Here is an 11146-nt window from a genome sequence, read left to right on the forward strand (position 1 = left end):
CAAAGACTAAAAGTTTAAAAGTAAAACTGCATGCGAATTAGTAACGCTATGGACATAAGGAAAAGGGGGCTAAAAACAGCTATATTTGTTCAACTACATCATCTAATAAACTAAACAATAAAAAACTTATTAAAAAGAAAATGATAGTCATCACGATTTTGAAACAAATTTGCATACGGCATAAATGATATTGATTGTCCTGGTGTATATATATGTCGGAAGTCTTGTGGTAATTAATAAGATTGGTTCATTTTTTTTTTTGCACTAGTACGCATTAAGTTGTACGTACAGTTCTTAGAACACTAGCAAATGAAATAATAATATGTATGACTTTTGATGAATATAAAAGTCTTACGAAAATTTCGGTGTATGAGTGCAACACGTACATGTATTATTATTGTGAAAAACAAAGAGGTTAAATACATATGCAGTTATTGAACAACGATCTGAACAGCAGCGGTGCACAAATAAAGAAGAAATGGCATTGGTCCAATTTTTTTGAGCATATTTACCTAATAGGTGACTCCAAAGGGTAACACAAAAAACATTTAAAAAAGACTAATAATGTTTTAATAAGTAGCAAAAGGACATGCAATTCATTGTTCCCTAGCTTAGCTTATTTTTATATATAATTCTCAGTCAACTTTAGGTTCATTATCACACTCTAACAGTTTATGGTGCTATTATTTTTTCAACGAGTCCAAAAAGGTAAACTAGTGGCAGCTCAACTAGGAGCCTAATTTGAATTGAATATATTCAAATAACGTATAAATTAAATAAAGCCAAGACCTTAACCTTGATAATGATAACAAAAATGACAATACAACAATGAAAATGATTGGTGCTGCATACCTCATAAAACTTTGAGATGACAAGGATCTTGACTAGAAGGAGGGACAGCGCAAGTTAATCAACCTCTAAACTGACAATAAGAAAGGAAGTGAGGAAGGAAAATACTGGAAATTAAAATATATTTCAAAAAAAAATCACTTTTTCTTTTGTAATCTTTTACCTAATGTAACCTACCCATCTACTATATCTAATCAAGTCAATGACATTGTTGATTAGGAAGGTTGAGTTGATGATTAACTTAAGACAATTAAGCATAATTAACTATTAGGAGATTAGAAGCTTAGACTATATGTATTAACATAGAAAAATTAAGAAATGAGCAGTTATAAATATCTACTAGTACATATTAAATGTATTTCAATTCTTAATTTCCTTCCCTCACAAAAGAAACATGGGAAAGAAAGAAGAATGGACCAAAAGGAGATCAAAACCAATAATAACAACACTTCGCCTTTAAATCAGTTAATAATAACAGACAGCATGCATGGCTCCTCGCACGCCATTTGTTAAGGCTGTCAATGTTTTGACGAGCTCTACAAATGGCATACAGGGAGCCAGGCACACCAAGTATGATGATCCAAAAAAGGAAGGGGAAAAAAATTCAAACTTAGCCTTGTTTCTCTCTTGAAGAACATGGAAGATGCATGATAACATGAATTGAGATGACCAAGTTTTTTTGCTTCTGAAAATTCTGTGGAGCTGAACTGAGGCATGAAGTGATCTACAAGTATATTACCTGTGACAAATTGAGCAACACATATATATAGCACGAAGAAATAAAGGGCCTTCTCATATACCCCCCCTAAATGACAAAATTACCCCTCTGAGTTCCCTTGGCATAGCTATATAGTGCTTTCACTTGGGAAGAGTAAACCAGGCAGATTCTTTTTTGAGTTATTATCAATTTGGCATGAGCAAAAGGCAAAGCTATTTTTGTGGGAGAAACAAAAAAAAAAGACACTATACCCGAGTAATCTACCTTGTGTTTTTTTTTCCCACCCTTTTAAACTCTTTAAAGGTTAGAAATAGAAACACCAAATATGAAAAAGTTGTGGGGTTATTATACAAATACGTGAGGAAGATAGGGTAAGGGTAAAGATATTGAGGAAGAGATAGTGAGAGGGGCTTGTCCTGTTTACTAGAGTCTAGGATGGCTCTAGGGATGTCTCAGCATTCAAAAACCCTCTCTTTTTTTCTTTTTCCAATTAAATAAAAGGGCAAGTCATTTTTATCTTCAGAAACATATTTGTCTTCAAGCGCTTGGATCCCTTCAGATTCCTATTCCCTTCAACAATTGAACTTCTTTTATAAAGAACAAGATATTTCCCTCTGTTGTCCTTTTCCCCTTACACCTTGTGTTGTTCTTTTTCTTTTTTCTTTTCTTTTATTTTTTTTTAAACCATAATATATACATGATATATATATGCAGGAATAAGAATATAACTATTGATGGGAATTAACAAAAGGGTGAGGGCCTTAGGGAACACTTAGGTACCTGTTTACCTTCTTCTGCATTATTATTTCTTCCTCATACTTTTCCATTGAGCCTCGACCAGTTTCTTCATTCAGTCATTTCAAATCACTTGTTGCCAAATAAGAGGAATTTCAAGCAAGAAAAAGAAGAGATCAAATATTCTCTAAGTTTGTAACTATGACTTATCTCTATATTCTCTTATTAAATAAAATGTGGTAGTAGTGTCAGCATAGTTTAACATGTTAAGTTGAAAGAGAAAAAAAGTATCTCCCCGTTTTGGTTTTTAAAAATATATAATCAAACTTATCTTTCAACCTGTTATATTTTCTAAAAAACAATTTGAATATTTTTAATGTGTCTCAACCATTATAGCAATACGGATTCTAAAGTGATTAATAAAAGTATTAAGGACAAGGGTGAGAAATTGAAGTCCATACTTATCTGCTCCCAAATGATTGAACCTAACAACATAAGTCAACAGTAGTTACATTGCACACGCCAGTGCATAGAAATTGCTCTTCAATCCTCAGATGAAATAATTGAAATTGTCAAAAAAAAAAAAAAAAAAAAATACACCACACACAAACACGTACACGCTCACCATATTCAACATGGTAATAGCATAATCAAAGGGATGGGTTCAATGATTTTATTTGCATACACATAGACATAGATGGTAGAAAATAATAAAAGGGGTTGCTCCTGAATTGCATAAACAAGGGTCACATGCAAAAGTATAGTTGGCTGAAAGAGAGGGTTCCCTTCAAGTAAGACAGGAATCTAAAGTAGGACCAGAACAATTCCCTGAAACAAAACATGGTCAAGTTGAAAAATAAAGCTGCAAGATTTTCCATACCAGAATCTTGTGGGAAAAAGTAGTCCACCATACAAATTTATAATAATAAATAAAAAATGAAAAGCTTATGACATGAAATAAGAGCTACATTACTTAGTTGTGCATGATTGGAGCTTCTCTCTTTTATTTCTTTCTTTTTCCACGGGGAACCGAAACCTTTTGGCGTTGTCCTAGTGTTTGGAATAATAGACTTGTTATCCTTTACTTCACATTGCAGATTCTTATACCATACCCCCTGCTAGTATTTTCTTGTGTTGTTTTTATATACTTATATGTTGTAGTAGCAGGTCTTGTTGCACATGCATTCTGTCCAAATTGAAATTTTGAAAACAACAACTTATTACTAATTCCATTTTATTCATTAACCTTATGAATCTCCTCGCTTCATTATTACTATACTAATAATTAATGCTAATACAATATAAAAGGAATGACAAGATTTACCTTGATGCATTCCTTCTTATACTATAAAGCTGTATTTGAAAAGGGGATTGAGAGTGAGAGATAGAAATTCAGAAACTCAAAATTAAATTAAATTTTTATATTATGTTTAGTATAAAATATACTGAATTGAGTTATATCTAATTATTTAAGTGTTTATTTGGGATGTTATTAAGTTGATAAAAAAAAGATTTTTTTTTTCATAAAAAATATTTTTTTTAGCGTGTTTGATAAATTTCTAGTAATAAAAATAAAAGTAATAGAAAAATAAAAAATATCTTTTTTTAAAAAAAAGTTATAATTTACATCTTTTTTTAAAAGATCTTTTTTAAAAAAAAAAGATGTTTTTATGTAATAAATAAACAAAAAAATACTTTTATATGGTTATAACCAAATATAATTGATAAATAAAAAGATCTTTTTGCATGAGATATCCAAACATAAAATTACTTTTACGTTTCCATAAAATCTTTTGAAAAAAATCTTTTCTTAGAAACTCACCCAAACAAACACTAAATATCAAGTTTGGTCTAAAATAAATATAAAGATTGAGGAGTGAATTTAAATTCAAAAAATTAAATGAGAATATGTTTAAAAAAAAATATTATTAAAATTTTAATCTCCAGTCCCAGAAATTTCAATCCCCTCTATTTAACTTTTTAAAGATATTGAAGGAACTAATCTTTAATTACCAAATACAATATTAGATATCAGTCTTTTCATCTTAATTCCGGTGTCTAAAAACAAAACACTACCTAAACTCCTTTTGATAATTTTCTTATATGTAGAGGATCGAAATTTATTTAAAAAACAAACAAATATAAAAGCATGTAAGTTTTTATTTTAAAAAATAAATAAAATTTGTTTTACGTTTTTATCCTTCTAAAAATTATAAACAGTTATTAGTGACACAATTTCTCTACCCTATATTTTATCTAGGGGCTTTGTTTTTAAAATAATTTTATTTGTAGACTTAAAATCAATTATTAAATTAATTATTATGTATATATATTATTTAATTTATATTTTATATTTTAACATATATTTTATATTTTAATATAAAAACATTATGTGTATATAAATAATTAATTATTAAATTAGTCACTATATATTTTTGTATAAATATATATTATTTAATTTATTTTTAATGTATATTATATATTTTGTATTAGTAATTCTTTTAATAGCTAATTTTTTATATATATAATTTCAATATGTATTGTATATAGAGTTGATATAATAGCTTATTTTTAGTGTATATATTCACAATATTGTTATTTTTTCTTCTTTTGTCTTTAGGTTAATGTAATTTAATTAAAACACTTTTAAAGACAAAAACACATAATACTGAGATATAGTGACACAACAAAGATAAAATTACAAATTTTTTGTCCTGTCTTCGTTGTTGATCTCCACTTTTTATGAAGATAAAAGATGCAAAAGTTAGGATATGAAATTAGACTTGGTCCAAATTGAAATTTTGAAAACAACAACTTACTAATTCCATTTTATTCCAAAATCACAAGCCTTTACATAAGTGCTGGAGCACGGTGGGCTTGCAAAATACTGGAGCATTGAAAGAACACACGATGGTGCAATACACAAGTGTTGGAGTACCATGGGCTTGCAAAACGCTAGAGCAGCGTAAGTTTGCCCGCATTTGCGACCCGGATGGCTTGATTAGACCGATTTTATCGAATTTGACCGGTTCACTCTTATTTTTAACTTTAAGCAGCTCTGGACTTAGACTGAATTAATTTAAGATCTGGTTTATCGATTTTTCAATCGAACTGGCAGGTCCGATTCAGATTTGATAACTATGCATTAACCTTATGAATTTCCTCATTTGATTCACGGCCCAAGACTCATTATTACTATCAACCATATAATTTGTTATCAAAATTAGTCACTAGTATTATATAAAATATATGTTATAATATAAAATATACATTGAAAATAAATTAATACAAAAATTTATATACAAATATATAATTATAATGACTAATCTTAGTGGTTAATTTTAATGTACAAATAATACAATATTTTTGCATTACTATACTAATTAATGCTAATACAATAAAAGGAATAACAAGATTTACGTTGATGCGTTCCTTCCTCATACTATAACCTCCTCCTGTTGATAACTCGTTAAATACTGAAGATGCAAAATTTATTTGAAAAATAAGGCAAATATATAAATATGTACATTTTTGTTTCAAAAATAAAATTCGTTTAAATAATTTTATGATATTTGGTTAAATTTTTGTTTAAAAAATAAAACACCTATACTAGGTGTATAAAAAAAAAAAAAAAAAAAAAAAAAAAAAAAAAAAACCAGCCATCATGTGTATAGAATAATACATATGTTAAAAAAAAAAAGTACACATTAAAAGAGAAAATTACAATTTTTTTTTTGTCTTGTCTTCTTCATTGTTGATCTCCACCTTTTGTGAGGATAAAAGATGCAAAATTTCAAACATAAGATATGAAATTAAACTTTGTTAATAAAAGATGTTATATCCACATCTGCTACTTCACATATTTTTAATATATATTTTATATTTTAATGTATATATTTTATATAAATAGTTGATTGATAACTGATTTTTTTGTTTTTACACTTGATATGATTTCTCTTATAAATACATATCTCAACTATTTATTAGGTTTGTATACATTCATTAGCCCTGGATTGTAATTCTGGTGTTGAACCCCTTTTTATGTGCACAATTGAATCAACTGCTGAATTGTCTCCTTGAGTTTATCTGAATTGAATTTTCCATAGGAACAGGTGGTGCTGTATGTTGAGGCAATAAAGTTAAATTGGTAAGTATCTTAATTAGAATACTGGTATTTACGATGGGTAAAAACAAAAAATGGTATGATATGATTTGTAATGTAATGAGAAGTAGTGATTGGTCCTTTCATATTCGTAAAGCACAGTGTGATTGGTAGGAAAAGCCAAGAGCATCATAATCATGTTAAGTTTTAGCATAAAGAAAAAAAGAAACCGACCAAAACATTAACTGCAATAAATTATTGACCAACAATTTTTTCATATAGCCAAATACTCAATTATTGAGCAACAGTAGATATTGGATAGGACTGAAAAAGAATTTAAAAAAAAAAAAAAAAAAAAAAAACTGTACCGATCGATTGTCTTGGAACAGAGAATATAACAATTTTCCGTATTAAACGAACCGGATCCTCAACAGTATGGAGTTGCTGTTTCTGATCAGAAGCTTCGTATTTATTATCTTTTATCATAAAATTTTGTCTAAGATATTGATCTGTATGAAGTAAAATTAGTGTATTAATACGACTATGAGATTATTTTTGTTAAATACTTAAACTATTGGTAGGGACTTATAAATAACAACTATGCAATGGACACAAAAATCAGTCACAAAATAATATCTTGTTTCTTTTATTTAGTAGATATTTGTTCCAAAAAATTTAATTTATTCTAAAAAATTAAATTATATTATTTTCATGTTTGTTTGAAGTTTTGAAATCTAATTCTTAATTTATTTCTCAATTGAAATTTTTATTCCCAGTGTATTTGATATTTCTATATTAAGAGAATAAAAATTAGCATGTAAATTTACCATTATATTTCTTCTCAAAAATCTTCTTTTTATTAATATTAAGAATATTTAAAAATTAAGAATCTATTTTCAAGAATATGTAAAATAAAATAAACATATTTGTAATATATTATCGAAAATATTAAACCAATTTGTAGTATTAAACAAACAAGTTTTTAAAAGTAAATACATACATTTTTTAATCACTATCAAAAAGATAAATTGCTCTTCTACAAATTAAAAGTCTAATAAATTTTTAACCATCTAAATAACTAGTTTAAGTGACCCCTAACATATTAGAAGGTCACCGTTTACAAGGAATCATTTAGACCAATTAATCAAATTGGTGGAAACCAATTATAAAATTTTTGAATCATGGAAAAGTGTTTCATCCTTCCAACAAATAATCAGGAACTGAAAGAACATTTACGTTTTTTATTTTAACAATAGTCAAGGATAATTTTTTTATTAATAATATTCTTTTTGGAATATATTTTTTAATTTTGACAATAATGCCACTCATGTTATGTGAGACCAGCCACAGAATTGAATATAATGCAAAACTAAATAATACTTATATCTGGTATCATGGTTCAATTCTTAAGACTGGTAAACAGATCAATCTGGATTTTGATGAAACTGAGAACAATCAAGATTACCGCAAATAATTAAACTAAGAATGGCGACTGTAAATAACTTGGGGGGCATCCTACAATTTTTAGTGCCTCTGCAAATCCGGCACAGTTTTATTTTGAAAAATAGTCACCATTTAAAAGAATCCTATAGCTTACAAAATTTGCATTGTTCTGAAGAAAAGCTATATATAGCTGATTCAAAAAGTTCGTTTAACAGTGAAGGTGTGGATGAGTTTATTTACAGCTAAGAATACTATATATTACAGTTGACTACTATTATTGCACCTAAATTTTTAAGTCAACAACAAGTATCGTTACTCAAAGTCAATTTAGCTGACTATATTTAGATAGATGATAATAAGATTCAGAGAAAACTAATTTTTTCTCCGAAGTTAGTTTCATGGAGACGAGATGTTAAATGTTTTATTGATATCAAAATATAAATTAATTTTTAATTATTTTTTATTTTTTAATTATATAAATATTTAAAATAATTATTTATTTTAATAAATAATAATAATATATACTATTTTTATATAATTGGATACATAGATATGTAATAATATTTAGATATGTTTAAACATATTTAAAGAAGTATTTTTTTTTTCTTAAAATATAATTGGATATAGAAAATACGCTTGTTAAACGAGTGTCAAATCATATGTAAAATATATCTGATACGTAATTCCGGCAACTCACCAAAATAACCATGCATCAAATTATATTATTAAGAATTTTTAAGATTTAAGACACAAATTTTACAATACCTACGAAGTTAAATAATCAAAAAGCAGATTGTTGGATTTAAAAAATGTTTGAAAAATAATAAAAAACAATCTAAAACAATTCAAAGTTATTTTATTTTGCAATATTTACTTATTATTTATTTTATTTTATATTTTTAATTACCGCTATAATAACTAATAATATTAAATATAATAAATATATAATTATATATATATTACATACGTAAAAATATAAATATTTAATTAAATAATTTTGAGTAATTATCTCTCAAGCATTATGAGTTGAGTTTTATTCAAAATAATTGTTTACATATAAGACTTGACTCCTGTAAATCTCGAGTAATTAATAAATAGTGAGTCAATAAATTAATTATTATTTAAAAAAATTAAAAAAAATTAAATTTAATAAGTTAGAAGAGTAAAAATAGTTATATATGAATTTTGATACTAATTTTAAAGATTTTAACTTAAAATTAAACCAACAGACCAAATTGGTTGAACTAAACTCAAATTGGGTCAAGGCCCAACATATAAAATATGCAACTCAGCTCACTTTCTTTCATTCTTTCATTTTCCACGCTGAACAAACGGGAAAGGGGGAGGAGCATGAACTCAAACTCTTGCTCCAAAAATTCAATTTCACGTAACTTTCAATCAAAAGTTCCGATTGACGAGCCATCAGCGGCCACGCATTCGTCTCGAAATCATTTACAAAATCCGCCGAACAATCTCGGATAATCAATCTTGCAGACATCACAGCAACTCAAAGCATTCAAAAGTAATGTGTTTGCACTGTTACTGATCAATCGTTAAGAGACAAAACAAAATTGTCTCCTGCATAACTAACATTGTAGACTTAACAGCAACTCTGATTTAATTCAGTTTGAAGTTAAAGAGTACAAAGTTAAAAGAAGCCATAGATTCAATCCTCCCTTATCTAGGCCATTGAGAAACTTCATGTTACATACAACTCCAAAGGCTTGATAAGCATTCTCAGATCACTTACTAAAGGAAAAATTAGCCTTACATGATTCAACCCTCCTCATGCTAAGTTTTTTCCACCTTCAAGTGAAGAAACCAAAGATATATGATATCTCGTCTAATCGATTGAGATTTCCATGTCTTATTTCTCACTTTGAGCTTAGTGCTATTGTTCTTTTGTTGTTCTCTTTTCAGTAAATTTTTCAAAAACCTCTCTCTTTTCATATCTCTCAAATGTAAAAAATACAAATTCTTTTACCCAATGCAAAATCTTTCTTATGTTTATAAGAAAACTAGTGGCAATACCCATTGATTTCATAATATCACTATAATTGCGTTTGGAAGATAGACTAAAACTGAGAGACATAAATTGAAAAATAGAATCTGAGAGACAAAAACTAAATTAAGTATCTATGTTATGTTTGGTATAAAATATACAGGACTGAATTATATCTCAGTATCTTGTTTGATTTAAGATTAATATAGTGATTGAAATAAGTTGAATTACTAAAACATCCTTAACTGATTTACAAAAATAAACTGAAACACACAACCTAACCATGTCACCATCTCCTTTTCTCGTTTCTTCCATTCTATTCAATAAAATTTATCAGACTGATCATTGCGATAAGCATCAAAGAAGCACGAAACATAAATTCATTAGCTATATTAGTTCTACATATAGACAATCATACACGTTAATTGCACCTGAGAACGAGAAATCAATCAGTTTTATGTTTCTGAAGCACAATATCACATTGATCAAGAGCTTCAAAGATCTCAAAATTAACTTAATTTCATACTTTTTACCCGAATGTGAAAATTCAAAAGTTTTGAAATTTATTAATCTGAAATTCTGAATATAGTAAACACTATGATATCTATGAATCCTAAATCCACATTTAAAATGTGTAGAAGTAGCGAAAACAACAAAATTTACAAAACAAAGAATGAAATTTCACAGTTTGGAGCTACAATTGATGAACAACAGTAGAAGAGAGATCGAAGCATAGTGTATCAGTGGAGTTATGAGCTCCAAAATGTGGTAGCTTCGCAGCTTTCAATGTTTGCTTTTGCCAACGCTTATGTTCCGTGTGATTAAATTGGAAGATGCAATGGCGACTTACCTTCATCACCGCGGCTCAGACGACCACGACGAGCTAGTTCTGGCGGCAGCACTAGCGTCACAGGCTTGAGGACGCTTTGGACCAACATTGAACTCTAGGGCGAGAAGACAAGCCCCCTCGCGACCTTCTTCTTCTTCTTCTTCTTTTTCTTCTTCTTCTTCTTCTTCTTCCTCTTCTTCTTCTTCTTCTTCTTCTTCTTCTTCTTCTTCTTCTTCTCTCTCTCTCTCTCTCTCTCTCTCTCTCTCTCTCTCTCTCTCTCTCTCTCCCCCTAAAATCCCTCTCTCTGGTTCTATAACACCCTACCACACAGAGCCTTATGCTTAAGTCATAAAACAGAGGTGGCGAGGTATTACGACCTCTAAAAATAAAATTTAGTATATATAGTAGTGTGAAAAATATTTATAACTAGGAGACTTTGAAGAAAAAGGGGTAAAACAAAATCGTAAA

Source organism: Arachis hypogaea, chromosome 16 (genome assembly GCF_003086295.3).
Source record: "Arachis hypogaea cultivar Tifrunner chromosome 16, arahy.Tifrunner.gnm2.J5K5, whole genome shotgun sequence".
Lineage (NCBI taxonomy): Eukaryota > Viridiplantae > Streptophyta > Magnoliopsida > Fabales > Fabaceae > Arachis > Arachis hypogaea.